At 42.9% G+C, this 15169-nt stretch overlaps 1 protein-coding gene across 6 annotated transcripts in view; it reads right to left on the bottom strand.

Moving 5' to 3' along the window:
* The window catches only part of fynb (FYN proto-oncogene, Src family tyrosine kinase b), an 85749-nt gene extending 71736 nt beyond the window's left edge, over positions 1-14013 (bottom strand). For 4 of the 6 annotated variants that reach the window (XM_088905490.1, XM_088905470.1, XM_088905502.1 and 1 more), the window contains exon 1: positions 13855-14009. The gene's annotated coding sequence lies outside the window, so the exon portion shown is untranslated. Of the gene's footprint in view, positions 1-13854 lie in introns of all 6 variants that reach the window. The other 2 variants (XM_088905462.1, XM_088905480.1) reach the window with 2 other exon arrangements.
* Positions 14014-15169: the final 1156 nt, after the last annotated feature.

The following is a 15169-nucleotide window of genomic DNA, read 5'->3' as shown; positions in this document are numbered from 1 at the left end:
TCGTGCCTTTTTCCAGCATAGGATGAACAAGTTATTTGATTAGATTTGCTGACACACTGTTACCACTGACACTGTAATGTTGCCTGACCCACATTCTGCAAATATCAGTCAGTGCACCATATGTGCATGCCAGGAGCTGTGGGCGAAAGATGTTATGCGTTCAAAGCTACAAAAGCTTTAGTGCAGTAGCAGGAAAGCCACAAAGTAGTCTTGAAGGCTGAATTGCTGAAAATCTCATCTAAATATATGCAGATAACATGTAACAAGTCATGACAAACAGTATACACATTAACAGAGAAATTATACATGCTGCATTATTAATAACTCATACTGTAGCTTCACAGCGGTGTCTATTAAATATAAAAAACAATCACATATGCTGAATTTATTTTCTGCAAATAAAAACACTAACCATTTTGCCACTCAGCAATAGGAGCTAGGGCAGCATACAGAAAGTTGGGGAGACTGACCGAGGGTTGGTGGGATTGAGTCTGTTAGAGGATGCTCTGTACGTCATGCAGACGTGACCCCCCAATGAGCTAGAAGTAACTGGACCCCTTGAACAGGGTCTGCGAGTTCCAGAGGACAAATACATAAGTAATCACAGCAGCATTTGTAAATCATAAATAACTGGCTCAGAGAAGATCAGAGAAATCAGCATACTGGCACCACAGCTACACTTTACAGTGTCATTTAAAATTATTCACCCCCTTTCAGATTTTCTGACCTTTTCCGTTATTGCCACCTTGCATTCATTTAACAGAACTGTTTCTTCATACAAGGGTCATTGAAAATCTAGACAGCACCCTTCTGAAAATGTGACAAGAGTAAACGAATCAAATGGAAGCCTGTCCTGCAAGAACAAGTACTTACGGGGTGTATTTATAACTGGTACTCTGTTGCTATACGATCACGGCACCTTTATCAAGGTTATACAGAAGCAAATCTATTTGTTCTGTACACACTATTTTACTGGAGCAAAAATAAGGTTTAAGATCACTATATCACTATGTTACTGATGTATGTGTTGCTGTTGTCAAGTGCACCGACCCGCAAGACAGGCAGAACAAGATGCACACTACGAGTAGGATGACAAACTGAAACTGTTGTGCCACCTACGCCTTCCCACACAACAAAGAGCCAAGACCTCCCTGAAAGATATAAGATAAGAAGAGCTCAATTGGACACTGGCAAACAGCAAAGCACCAGCACTCTCATGGATAAATTCCCCCATTATTCCATCTAAAGGCCATTCTTATTTCTGTTAGGAAAATAAGAAAACTCCTCAAGTAGTATACTTGAAATATTATGATAATGAATACTACAGCCATAAAGTACTGTGCATACTTTCTCTTTAAGGTTATATTAATCTGAACAGACCAATTCAATATTCATTCATCCATTTTCTAACTGCTTGTTCCCATTCAGGGTCACAGGGGAGCTGGAGCCCATCTTGGCAAGCAGTGGGTGCAAGGCGGGGTAGACGCTGGACAGTCCATCGCAGGACACACACAGGCGCACATACACCCAATTACCCTACCAGTATTTTTTTGGACTGTGAGAGGAAGCTGGAGCTCCCAGAGGAAACCCACGCGAACACGGGGAGAACATGTAGACTCCACACAGACAGCACCCCAGGTCCAGAATTGAACCCAGGGTCACAACCCTGCGAGGCAGCAATGCTCACCACTGCACCACCAAGCCGCCTTATTCAGGATGCCATTGGGAAATGACAAAAAAGCAAAACTCGTTCTTCGTAAGAATTTGCCAGCACTGAAACTGCTCGATTTAAAGGATGCGCACTGCTTTCCTCACCTTCTACAACAATGCAGATAATAGTTATGCAGCTGATACCTTGGTCTGGACCACAATTTCTCACTAAATGGCCAGTACTGGGAGGCGAGACCTGCAAGGAAAACCTGCCTGTTGCAGCTGCAAGTGGTGCTGGTTGACCAATAGGTGGCGCTCTTCCATCTGGCCCAGAATGTGCAGAAACGATTCTCCAGCACAGGGGACGGAGAGACAGTTCTATTGGCACTGCTCTCCTGCAGATAAAATGTTAAACCAAGGTCCTGTCTACCTGGTTATTGAAAATCATAAAGTATTTGTTTTGAAAGAATTGGGGAGCTAAGCCTGGCTGAATTTCACCTTGGCCTCTCTTGAGATGCCCCTTAATTCAAATCAGTAATGTCTCACTTCTTCACCATATATGCAGTTTTTGAGAAAAGTCTAGGACTGAGTTTTAAAAAACAGTGCAAGAAATTCCTCATGAGTGGTCCTGACCGAGTACATATGTTTCCTATGTGAACAAATCCTTTCTCATGGGACTGATTTTCTAAATAAAGCCCTGCCTACAGCTCCCCACATCCTGCTGCAGAACACTGCAGCAGTATAGGCACTATATAAGGTACTTGCTGTCATTACATTTAAAAGTCAGACTCATTCACCTGAGTTTCCTTTTAAGTCTTACGAAGGTACTTGAAATACATCACCAAAGTATACCAAACTTATAGGAAAACTACACTTACTTAAGGAACCTCTTCACTTAGCAAATTAAATTTGATTAAACCAAGTTATATGTCAAAATAAGAGACTAGGAGATATTCAGCCATTTTGAGAGGGACAGATGCAAGTAGTGTATATAATCAAAATGATCTCAGAGCAAGCAGAAAGATTTGTCCTTGATTCAAAGGACGCTACAGAAATAAGACGTGGAGCTTTTACAATTCAGCTCCTTTGAAGAAATTCTCCCAGGGAGAATAGTGATGTCAGTGGCTTCAGCTTCATTTTGACAATAGTTGACGCACTGCAAGCATATCTTACAAGTCCCTTAAGATAATGAATTCTGTCTGCTGTGTTTTTATAAATATCAAGCATTTTGGCAGAATTTCAAATAAACATCCCTCAACACCAGTCTATAATTATTCTTTGCAACCACACCAGAATTTCTCTCAGATTCAAAAACATACTTATGCCAACAACAAAGCATTTGAAATGTTCTGAACTTCATTTGTCATCATAATAATTGTGGTGACTGACTTGACTATAACATTTATAAACATACTGTATGAGTAAAAATCTCTTATCTATAATGTACAGTATACCACCAGCTTGTCTTATTCACTCTAGAGAAGAAACAAGACTGTTGCAATTTCAAACTTCTCACACAGCATGGTCGAAGATCAAATGCAAAGATCCAGGTAGAAAACCCACAATCCAGTGATAACTGGAACAGGTACGCTGAGGCACACATGGGTCATCATTGCTGCTGTTCAAATTATTTTCATTAAGCGGGTTCCAGGTTTTCTAGTAGTGAAAGTTGGCCCTATATCACAAAACAGTCTCAAAGAGGGAGTGTTTAGGCTGCACCACAAAGCTTTGAGCCCAGCCTATCTCTAGTTTACAAGGAAACTGGTGTTAACAGCCATTTAGAATTCAAGTACAAAGAACTTAAAGTTAAATACCACATCTTAGGTATTCTGTAAAAAATATACCCAGAAATTCTCATTTATGAAGTATAAGGTTCCTGAACATGCTGCAGAAAAACTATATTATCAACTCTAGGAAGATAAAACCCCCCATCATGTGGTGGTGGGGGGCTTTTTTACAATGTCTCAAATTGAAACTAGCAAAAGCTGCACAGCCTCTAATGGAAACATTTCAATTCTTTGCGCTAAGTGAGTCTGTGGAAAATACACCTTGCAATAGCTAGTCCGCATCCCTGGTACTGATCCGATTTGGTCTGAGGGATCCGTTTGGCCAAATGGCCAGACGTGCAGGTGTGCCTCAGCAAGGCACACGGGAGGTTAGCCTGCCACCTTCATCACCTCCTGTCCTGGTCTCCAGGGCTCTCTAAAGATCTTTCAATCAACAGTGCCTGAAGAGCAGGGGGGCGCTGTGAAGTGACAACAGCAACCAGCTGGTCTAGACTGTTAAAAGCCAAGCTGGAATGAAAACCTGCAGATACACCGGCTCTCCAGGACCAGGACTAGACATACCAAACCTTCATATCAACATCATTCAATGAGAATGTTAGACACTGCCTCATATAACTTGCTTTCTGGTAAAAATATTGCTTAAAAACTGTCATTTTAAGAGAGGTTTCTTTTCCGAACTCCATGGAGACCTATCTGGACTAACCAAAACCAGGGGGTTTATTTTAACATCTCCACTGATCTACACTGCACTGTGAAACTTACATTCCAGGATTTGGGCACTAAAACAACTTTGGAATCTGAGCAGCACCTGTCTACAATTAGAAATTCCACATGTGCAGAGACTAGCACCTCACTAGAGCAGAGCAAAAAACCTCTGATGAAAATGACAAATCAGACCAGTCAGCCAGAAAGTGCCTTTGCATGACTAAAGTAAAAAATGTATGACAATTCAATCCCAGAGGTAATTAATTTCCAGTTAATCTACCATCTTCTAAAATGTTTTTGAGTACATTTATCACATTTTCTGGGTCACAGCACTGTAACACACGGCTTTGAAAAGCTGGGGAAAGAAAAACGAGAACAAAACTTAACCAAAGCACAGGCAAGAGATTCTGTCATTCTGTCATTCTGTACCCTACAACAATCTTTTATTATTCAATTAAGAAATGCAGGGGTAACGAAAAGTATTCACATGTCATAGTTACTGGATCAAAATTCTTAATGCGTGCTTATAAGAACTAACAAAGGTTGCGTCAGCCTGTTACAATAAGAAACATTTCCTCTTCTGTCCTACGGTCCCATGTTCACTTGTTTCTCTACTAAGTGTGCGATAGCTCCCTTAGCTGACCCTGTCTACACCCCCTCGGATTTCATATACAGAACTTGCATCAAACATCCTCTCAGTCTGCTTGGTTCTAGGCTGAAGAGATTTAGCACCATTCACCTGTCCACATGTACAAATGCCCTGAGCTCAGGAACCATTCCTGTTGCTCTTCTTTAAAACTCTTTTCTGCACAATAAACAAATAACAGTGACCAAACCTGAAGACAATGTCCCAAACCAGGCCTTACAAGCCTTTTAAAGCTTGAGCTCTAGATTTAAATCGCACGCCTCCTGCTATAAAGCCGATAATTTTTTTTATTCCCCGCTTCCCCCACACGGTCATCAGGAGGTCTCAGCAGAATCTCGTCGAACACCCAGCTCTTTTGCGTGTCGGTTCCTGCAGAATAGGTCCCCCGTGAGATTCAGCCGGGGGTCGAGCTCCCCAGCAGCCCCACCTGCCCGCGCGTGTCGGGGAGGCTGAGAGCCAGGAGAGCCCAGGCTGACTTCTCCTCAGAAAAGAGCTGCTTATTCGGCACTGCTGGGACAGGCAGCTCGCACTGTGAGCCTAGGCTCGAACCCACAACATCTGGATCACACCTGCTCCAGCCTCGGAAATAAAAAATCAACCTGCTCCAGTCTCGGAAAAAGCACCTTCATGAGCTGAGGCACGTGGGCGTTGGGCCCACGATTCAGACTCTGATATACAGCACAGTAATTTGCAAAGTGATTCACGCAGGTGGGAGGAACCTCTCATGAGATGTGCGATACTCATCTCACGGGTGACCTGAGGTGCACTTTGTCTATGGAGGCACCTCCGCTCCGAGCTGGGCCTCACCTGACACAGGGCCGTGGCGACTCGGACGTGGCCGAGAGGCTTGAAGGTGGTGGATCAGGGAATGTAGGTGGACTCCTTTTCCCAGATCCTTGTTGCTTGTCTCTTGTTTTACAAGTTTCAGTCTAACTTTGCTCTCTCATTTTCACTTTTCATATCAGAGATAAGGTAAGTCTATAGTTTACTGGCTCAGTTTTTGTTCTCCTTGTTATGCACTAGTGATGCTCTTGCAATTCTGCAATCCTGGGGTAACACACTCATTCAAGTAAGAGCAGAAAGATCCTGGCTAAGGGTCTATGAGTAACAGGCCTCATTTCCTTCAACACAACCAGGAAAAACACAACACAACTCATCAGAAATGTATTATTTTTAACTATAGCCCCAGTAATAGTAGCATAAACTGAGAATAAGATTACACACTTCTACTGAACTGAATGAATGTCATTCTAGAAATAAGGAGCATGCCACTATTGTCTTCAGCTTTTTTTCTATCCATTCAATTTCTAGCCTATTCATCCAATTCAGGGTCGCAGGGCAGCCAGAGCCCATTCATGCAAGCGACGGGCACAAGGCCGGGTACACCCCAGAAGGGACACCAGGTGGGACGCCATCACAGGAAAACACGCACACAGACGCGCACACTCTCACACCAGGGCCAGTTTTCCCAGACTCCAATTAACCTGCGAGTCTGTCTTTGGACTGTGGAAGGAAAATGAAGCACCCACAGGAAACCCACATGAACACAGTGAAGACATGCAGACTCCACACAGACAGCACCCCCCAGGTCCAGAATTGAACCCAGGGCCCCAGCTCTGCAAGGCAGCGATGCTCACCACTGCACCACCAAGCCGTCCTATTTCTGTACAATGACAGGAAATATTTAACTAAACGTTTTTCTTAAATCATCATATTCTATTATTAATCTCATATTACTGTACACTGGAAAAACTATTTTTGGGTATAATGTGGGGCAAAATGTCTAGTGAGTGACATTTAAATATCACTGGTTCGTGTGTAAAATCCCCTGCTGAAACAGTGATATTATCTGCAATCAGAACACTGTTTGCAGGCTGGGATACAATGGAGATTGGCCGTTAACCACAAACGCACCACAGCCACATTGGTCCAATAGTTTTAGAGATACAGCACAGTATTGACTAGACTACAGCCAGTTTGCAGCATTGGAGCCATGAGCTGTCTGTGCGTGACAGAGAGAGAGAGGCAATCAGGAATCCAGCACGCTGTTCCACAGGCAGGGACAGAAAAAGGACAACATCACATCACTGCTGTCAAGAATTCTCCTGCCATCAATACAAAGATCCATTCCATTCAGGTAGTAAATCGAAGGCTTTCACTAGGTCTCACATACCATGTTTCTACTGTTGTACCCAAACCTGTGCCCAAAAGCATGAACCACAGAAGAACACCCAAAGAGCAGATTGGGAAGATGGATATATTATTCCCAGCGATAGAGCAGCTCTCTGAAAGCCTGCAGCTGCCTGAAGCAGAATCAAGTAACCAGCTAGGCCGCACATACAAGGGTCCTATCTGTTTAACTACATTTAGAACATTACAACAAACTTCAGACACACAAGGAAAAAAAACCCTCAGATTTAACTGGGAAAGACTTAGGGTGATACAATAGACTTCAGCCGACTAGGTTTTCTCAGGACAGGTCACATAAAAGCAGGGCATGCCATGCTGAGTTTGAAAAACATCTAGTAGGCAGGAATGTGGCACTTGGCCACATCACCCCTGCTAAGCATAAGAAAGAGCAAAAGGATGTGCTGTTTATCCACCCACAACTGACTGGGTTTAAATCTCCGGCCTGACTGAATGGAGTTCACTGTTGGGGCCCTTATCCTACCCTTCCCCCAGCACACCCCATGGCCTAGCGCAAAGCAAATGTTCAGCACTTGAAATGTGAAACACGAGATTCGTTTTAGAACCATTCAAACATCGTACAGTATATACAGTATATAGTTGTCACAGGGATGAAAAAATAAACAGGGAAAAGGTGGCTAACTAAACAGGTTCTGAAGATTTAAAAACAGATTTAAAAACTGATCTCACCACTTTCATAATCTAGCCACACTTATTTCCATCACAGCAACATCTTCAAACGAATGCAATCAAAAAATGCATTTCTACCTCAGCTTCCAACTCACCCGTGGAAAATCTGTTTTCTCTGTCTGCGGTTACATTCACAAATGAAGAAAAAAGGGCATGAAGATTGTAGATAGGAACTCCAGAGTCATCACTGTGAAGGAGCAGTTGAGTCAGCACCACCATCACGTCAGACAGCACTCTGGTCACAAACACTGAAAACACCGCTCTGTCACAGGTCTCGCATGCTCACTGTGTAAGGAGATGCTCTCAGGAGTGCATCTATGACAGAGGTCAGGAGAGCTGTCTAGCCCAGAGGCCAACAGAGTAGCACACTGTACGCTACATGCAGGTTAAAATGGATTTGTTGGTGTCCTAGTTTAAGAGGAAAACATAGTAGGCCACATGCTAGTCTTCAGCATATACAGCTCATGATCTCACGTGCAGGTCACTGGGAAAGTGACCAATTTTACACAGGAGAAGTAAGCCATTCAGGGTGGAGAGACAAATCCTTCACATCTCACCGCAAAACCCAAGAGCAGCACTTAAACACACTGCGGCCAGCAGAGGAATCCTACTCTGTTGGGCCCGTGAGCAAGGCCCTTCACCCCAACTGCTCCAGGGGCGCTGTATAAATGGCTGACCCTGCGCTCTGACCCCAGGCTTCTCTCTCCCTGTCTGGGTGTCTCATGGAGAGCAAGCTGGGGTCTGCGAAAAGACAAATTCCTAATGCAAGAAATTGTATATGGCCAATAAAGTGATCTTATCTTATCTAGAAGCAATGACTGAAATTAAAATGCATACACTGATAAACGAAGCTGTAGTATCATTTGACTCTCGGGTTAAAGAGCAACAAACGCAGAGAAATATTTTCTTGTTATGGTGTGCATTGGTCATCAGTCCTTCAAGAGGAAGTCAGCAGGCAGGGTGTAGATAGTATTTCTGACATCATCTTCCTTTCAGGAAGACAACCAAAGCCTAGACAGCCCTGCAGAAACACTCAACATACGAACGTGGAATAACAGCAAAGCTTTCTCAGAATTATTATGCTAAAAACAAAAACACTACGTGCATTGTTTTTTTTTACTCTGCATTTGGTCCGGCTTCAGGGATTACACTTCTGCACACATCGTCTAAACAACAAAACCCCTCTGGAACTTGAAGGCCATGTGAACAATTATTCCCAGTAACTTTTACCATCGGTCACAAACATCTGCACGCCACTTACAGACATGTTGAGAACGGAAAAAAATCTGGCAAATATTCCAGACGTTCCATAATGCAGCTCGTCTAAATGTCACTTAGAAACAGGCAGATCTGGGAAGTGAAGAAGTGCCGTGCTAGAAGGCTTCTGATTGAGACTGCTCCAGCTTCAACTGGAAATCTGTCCCTCCCCTCTAGTGCTCAAAGTCGGTTTTCTACAAGTCAAGCATGACGTCTCAAACTGCACCAGACAGCCGCACTGGGGTATGTTCTTACAACGACAGCCAGGGAGAGGACATGCAAGCTGATGGCTTACACTCCCCTGGTATATACTGGTCTTCTTACATCAGCAATGTACTCCATATGCTCTAGGGCTAATTAGAAACTTGTGTCACCTGGTGAAAAATGTGTAATGTTGAGCTTAATTTATTTAGTGCTTTGTGAAGCATGTTTATTAATAAACGCTGTATACTGACCTAAACGTAAACAAACAACAGCAAGTTTAAACCCGTCTACAAATGTGCAATCCTTATTTGTGATGACAGCTGATTGTATACAGTTTGTAAAAATTCCTAATACATCACACATCTTTAGAGAGATGTGAACAGTAAGGCTGAGAGAACCGTGATGAAATAGTGTTGAGCACTTTCCAGTTCAGAATAACACAGAAAGAGACAGGACTACCAACAGTAGTCTATAAAAATGATGCAGTCGACAAAAAAATGTAAGAATACTTGAATATTATTAAGAACCTTGGGATATGCATTTAATGTTTTTTTTTTAATTCATACAATAAATATTTTACCATGAACAATCAATCATATATTTGTTACTGTGAATGAACAGTGATGGAGTTCTAAATGATTATGTCCAATAACTAAAGAAATCAAACAATAATCTTAAATTCAGGGATGAATTTAAAACACTACACATATGCAAGAACTCAAATGTCCATATTTGAAGGAAATAGCCCACTTTAAATAGACCAGGCAAAAGAGAATTGAGGTTACTCTTTAAAAGGCACCGACTAAGTCAAACCATAAGACTTTTTCAGAATCGACAGTGAAATGTGAACCAGAGTTCACAAACAGAAACTACAGAAAAGTGCCTTTAAATCCAAGAATAGACGTCTAATAAGACCTCACACAGAATACTGTGTGAAATGATGGTGACAGTCTTACAAAAAACACATTGGTGCTGAGGAACCAATCCAGAAAAGATCGACCAGATATATTTCGAGGCTTAAAGAACCCAACCTTTTTAGTCTTGAACAGAGAAGACTATGCAAAGACCTGATTCAAGTATTTCAAATTCACTAAGCCATTGTTCATTCTGAAGAAGAGCTGACTTTGATAATGAAACACGAACCAGAGTCCACAAGTGGAAAATACAGCTAACGGTGTTAAAACAAGTAAACAGAACAAGTGTTAAAACGGTGAAGAGAAGGCACCTTTTTTATTCAAGGCGTTGTCGGTATCTGAAACAAACTATACCGTCGTTCTGTCAAAGTCGATGGATACCCTGGCTTCATTCAAGAAAGGGATGGATGAGACCCTTCAGACCAATTCACTAGCAGCAACTAAACAAGCTACATGGGCTGAGCGGTCTTCACTCGTTTATCGTCTTTCTTAGGTTCTTATTACTTTGCAGAATGACAGTATCTCTCTCCTGATTCAAGGCAGGAAGGGGGTCTCAAATTCTTACAGCCAAGATCCATTTCCATCCTCCCCTAGTACAGGAGCTGGGAGCCGGGGCACTGTCATGAGCAAAAACACCACTTTTCTGGACAGATAATCATTGTCACAGGCAGAAAACCCCCTTGATAAATCGTAGCGCATAAGTCAAAACAGGGTCTTATTTCTATGGAGAGGGGTGCAGCAGCCCCCAATGCAGTATGCAAATACAAAAACTGGAAGAGTCTGGGCATCATCTCTGCCCTGACAGAGCCCATCACCAGACCTGAACTCAACCAATCCCACTGAAAGCATTTTGCATCTTGTAAAATCATGCTACTGTTCTGCATAAAGACAAGGGCAGCTTTGCAAGATATTCATTCAGTTTTGCTTAATATTTTAGTGTGTTACAAGGTATACTGTAAGTTAGTGGCATCATGATATAGCATCTATCAAAGTGTATATCTTTGCACCCCCCATTTATCCTAGTACTTACCGCATGTGAAAATATACCCAAACAATAACTGGGATAATAAGGTAAATTCACATCCACAGTAATCAACTAAAAAACGGCAAATATTCCATTTTTGTCAGCAGTCTTAGTTCCATACATCTCCTCAATGAAAGACATTGTGAATCTTTCCATACAGAAAAATATTCAGTAGTAAAAAAAAATCTGATTTACAAGATGTTCCTATCAAAACAGCAGATGGTAACATACCGTTGAGATTCAGAATTATTTTGCAAATGTTATGAGACTGCAGCCGCACAACACTGCAAAAATAACCAACATAATTCGGATAATTCAAAACAATTTACTGCACACTGGAATTAGACCCCTTTTACTGTCACATATGCACAAAGTGACATGATTTCCACTCCTCCAGAGAATGATACAACTCTGACAAGCAGGGCATTTAATACAATACTGAAAAACACAAGTGGAACCACAGACATCCACTGTTCACATAGCCCAATTGTTTGTCCTGCTCTGGCATTTGACCAAGGAAATACAAAGAGGACATCACAAAAGTAACACGTTGCATCTTAGTACACTAATTTGCATCAATATTTTATTTAAAAAAATATTTACTTCTTTACTATGGCTCTTAACAATAGATGCAGCTTCGCTTGGGTACGCAGTAAACTTTTAATCTCAGCGGGCCAGGCTGAAAGATATCTTTCTCCTTCGACATTACGCAGTGGTGAAAACATCCCAGCGTCGCTGATACACTGCACGGTCCACAGGATCGCGCCCATTAGTGAGAGGAAAGCACTTCTTTGAAATCAAACCTGAGCCGAGATGACTAAAAGCATCTGGTATGTTCAGCAGGCTCACATTGCCAGTGGGTACATTTCAGATGATAAGGCCAGTTTGAGTTGTGGAAGCCGAGGAGATCATGTGAACTGTGGAGATGTGCAATGAAATAAACAGACCATAATGACCAGACCTGCTGGATTCATTATATCCTTTTGACTGACTTCTTTTATAGACATTACAACAAAAGTCTAAGCTGCACGAGGGCTGTCTGGCCACAGAAAAAAAAAAGAAGATCATCCTGTGGAGACCTGGTAAACACAAACACTAAGAATTAATTGCACAACAATGCTTTTTAATTTCTTTCATATCATTGGTTTCCATTTTCAGTGAACTGCTCCTCAGAACCGTATTATCAACGTTTTCAATGGACAGGCATCTTCATCAAGCACAGAGCTGAGAGCACAGCAGAGCACCTACTGTAAGAGTCACCAAATTAGATTTCAAACAATAAAGTAGAGAATTCGATAACAAGACGCCTCAGCTTGTGAGACCAGCCTTTCCTTCCAGTCATCTTCATTCACTTGACCCCCCAAAAAAATCTTATAACAACAACACTAAAACTCAAACTTCATCCAGAACACAGACATCTCTCCAAGCATTAAGATGCACCGGATGTGAGCTAGCAGTGCTCTTATTTCTCATTCCTTTCTGGGAAAGAAAGGATGTGTGGAGGATGTGAGGTTCAATGTTTTGAATGACCCCAATTAAAAGGACAGGAGCTCCTTCTACAATTAAACCAACATACAGTAAGATCCACCTAAACACTCTTTAAGTCTTCCAGATACTAACTTAGAGGTGTGACTCACTCCAGGCTCTACTTTACCCCTCAAGAAGCAAAATTAAATACAATCTTGAATGATAAACAAATGGTTTCCCCATATACACATGTGAAATTACAAATAAAAATGCTAACAGTGAAGTTATATAAAATGCGGTTAAGGTGTTTAGCCTCCTCTGAATGAATATAAATTAAATACATCAAACAAATCGATTGAACATGTCAGTCAACTGACGTTCCTCACAGTAAAACACTCTGAATATCAACACCACCAACTTAGGTCTGGTGAACGCGAAATGTGGGTCATAATTTAGTCAGATAATACACGGTACATCCATGCAGTGCCGGGCAATACAGGCCACGCAATCAGAGAGAATGTTTAGCCAAACAATTCAAACCGGCTTTGTTTTGACCACTAACGTCCAGACAGGTAAGAGGTTTGTTTGTTGTTGTTGTTGTTGTTGTTGTTGTGTTTTTACACGGAGCAGCTTGGAGCTAAGAAGGCAGGCCAAGGGTAGGGAGACTGAAACTAGCGCTACAGCATCCAAGAGCCAGCCTTGCACTCCCAGTCACATTATAACCATCAGCAGACTAGCAGCGGCGATAGGATGCTTGTAGGTGGGACCGCTGTTCACAGTGACACGAACAAGCAGTCGACCCGCAAAGCCAAGAACCGACCATGCATTTGGAAACTACACCAGTGCTGGAATGAGTCTCCGAAAAGAAAAGAAACACGAAGACGCACGAACAATACACCACGAATTGCTGTATGCGGTAAAGGAAGACGAGGGCAAATCACGGTTCGCTACCGCTTTTTGCAGACACAGCACATTGACTGAGCTCCCGTAGACACAAATACTGCACTTTCGTTACAGCCTGCCTTGCCGAAAAGTCGAGTGGCATCAATTTTGCGCGGTGTACTCCATCTAGCAGCGCATCAAACGCATCCGTAATAAAGCCCCCAGCGTTTTTAAAAACCCGGGCGCTGGGAAAACGGGCATCACCGCGTCCGCCGCACAGATGCACCTTTAGGCTCTAGTGAACGAATTTCACGTGTCCCGCAACGCATTTTGCGTTGCACATAAATTATTTGCCGCTTAATTACGTTTTCCCTTCACCCACTATATGCTACAACAAAATGTAACTTGTTAGAATAAGACGCTCCCGCCGTAATACTTTACCTGAAATGAAAGGTGATTAAAGCATCACACGTTCCATGATCACCGTCTTCACAGCGATTTCGTCTTTGCTTGTAAACAATATTTTGCAGAGACGGCTTATTATAATGCCCCCCACCGTTCCCTCACCTCCTCTGCTCACTGTAACAGATGATGGCGCAGCTGCTGCAGCTCCACAATGAAACTAACGGGACCAGCACTGTGATTGACGACTCCCGGAGCCAATTGGCGGTTTCGCAGCTTCACCGAGGGCCAATAGCCGGGTACAGCCGTGATGAAGGGGGAGGTGGGGGGGACTGATGTGTAAACAGGTTAGGTGGTGTCTGCTGGTGACCTGAGCTGAGATTAGTGACACGGGATGCTTTGTGCATAGGCAGTACGGGTCCGTGTAATTAAATTAGAGGCGCCCCGTGGGCAGGGGAAAAAAAAACCGAGCGAGCGTGGACTTTATTACCACGTTTTTAAATCCAACAAAAACACAAGACAATTCTGGATGTCTGGCGACGTTCTGTACTCGGCATCACCACTAGGGCATTGTACGGACTCCAACCCCAAATGTTACAGTGTAACACATTCGGTTATAAAAGTATCCTGTGAATACAATGTTCTCCTGTGCACCGTGAAGGCACTCTGATTCACATGCAAACACGCTGCGTTTTTTACCGTCTCCAGTCGCATCTCCCTGCTCGCGATGTCCAGAGCATGAACATGCACTGGCGAGAGGTTTGTGACTGCGAGTTACTGTACAGTACATGTGCCTGAAAGATTCGTGTTCTTCATGTGGACATCGGATCTCAGCGTTCGGTTCATGGCAAGGTAATTCATTTTCAACAGTCAGATTGGTTCTGTCAGTGCGGTGTTACAGCTTAGGGCAGTGAACTATTCTTACATGCGAAAACAGAAAACTACCACTACAACCGCATTATTACAACAGCTGCTAAGCCCACGACAGCGGGGCGCTGCAGCTAGCGATATCGCGATACCACTGCATCGCATTTTGCATGGGACTATAATGATTAAATGAAAAGGCATCCAGTCCTCCTGTTATTGTTGTTGGCTCAGCTGGACCAGCGAGCCGCGTTTCTCTCCAGGATGGGCAGGCGGTGCTGGAATTAACGAGAGGAAGTGCGTCAAAACGCTCAACAATTGAGCTCAAGAGCCGCAGCAATCGAATCAGATGCTCTTGGCGGAAAAAAAAAATATTGTAAACGTCTGAACAGAGAGGGTTATTACGACACTTCCGCAGCATTAAGAACAATGATTTCTTCTAATAAGAAAAAAACTGTAATACATTACGAGTGTCACGGTTGGTGGTCCT

The sequence above is a fragment of the Atractosteus spatula genome, chromosome 2, assembly GCF_055471065.1.
Source record: "Atractosteus spatula isolate fAtrSpa1 chromosome 2, fAtrSpa1.hap1, whole genome shotgun sequence".
Classification (NCBI taxonomy): domain Eukaryota; kingdom Metazoa; phylum Chordata; class Actinopteri; order Semionotiformes; family Lepisosteidae; genus Atractosteus; species Atractosteus spatula.
This window is presented reverse-complemented; position numbering and strand designations above follow the sequence as displayed.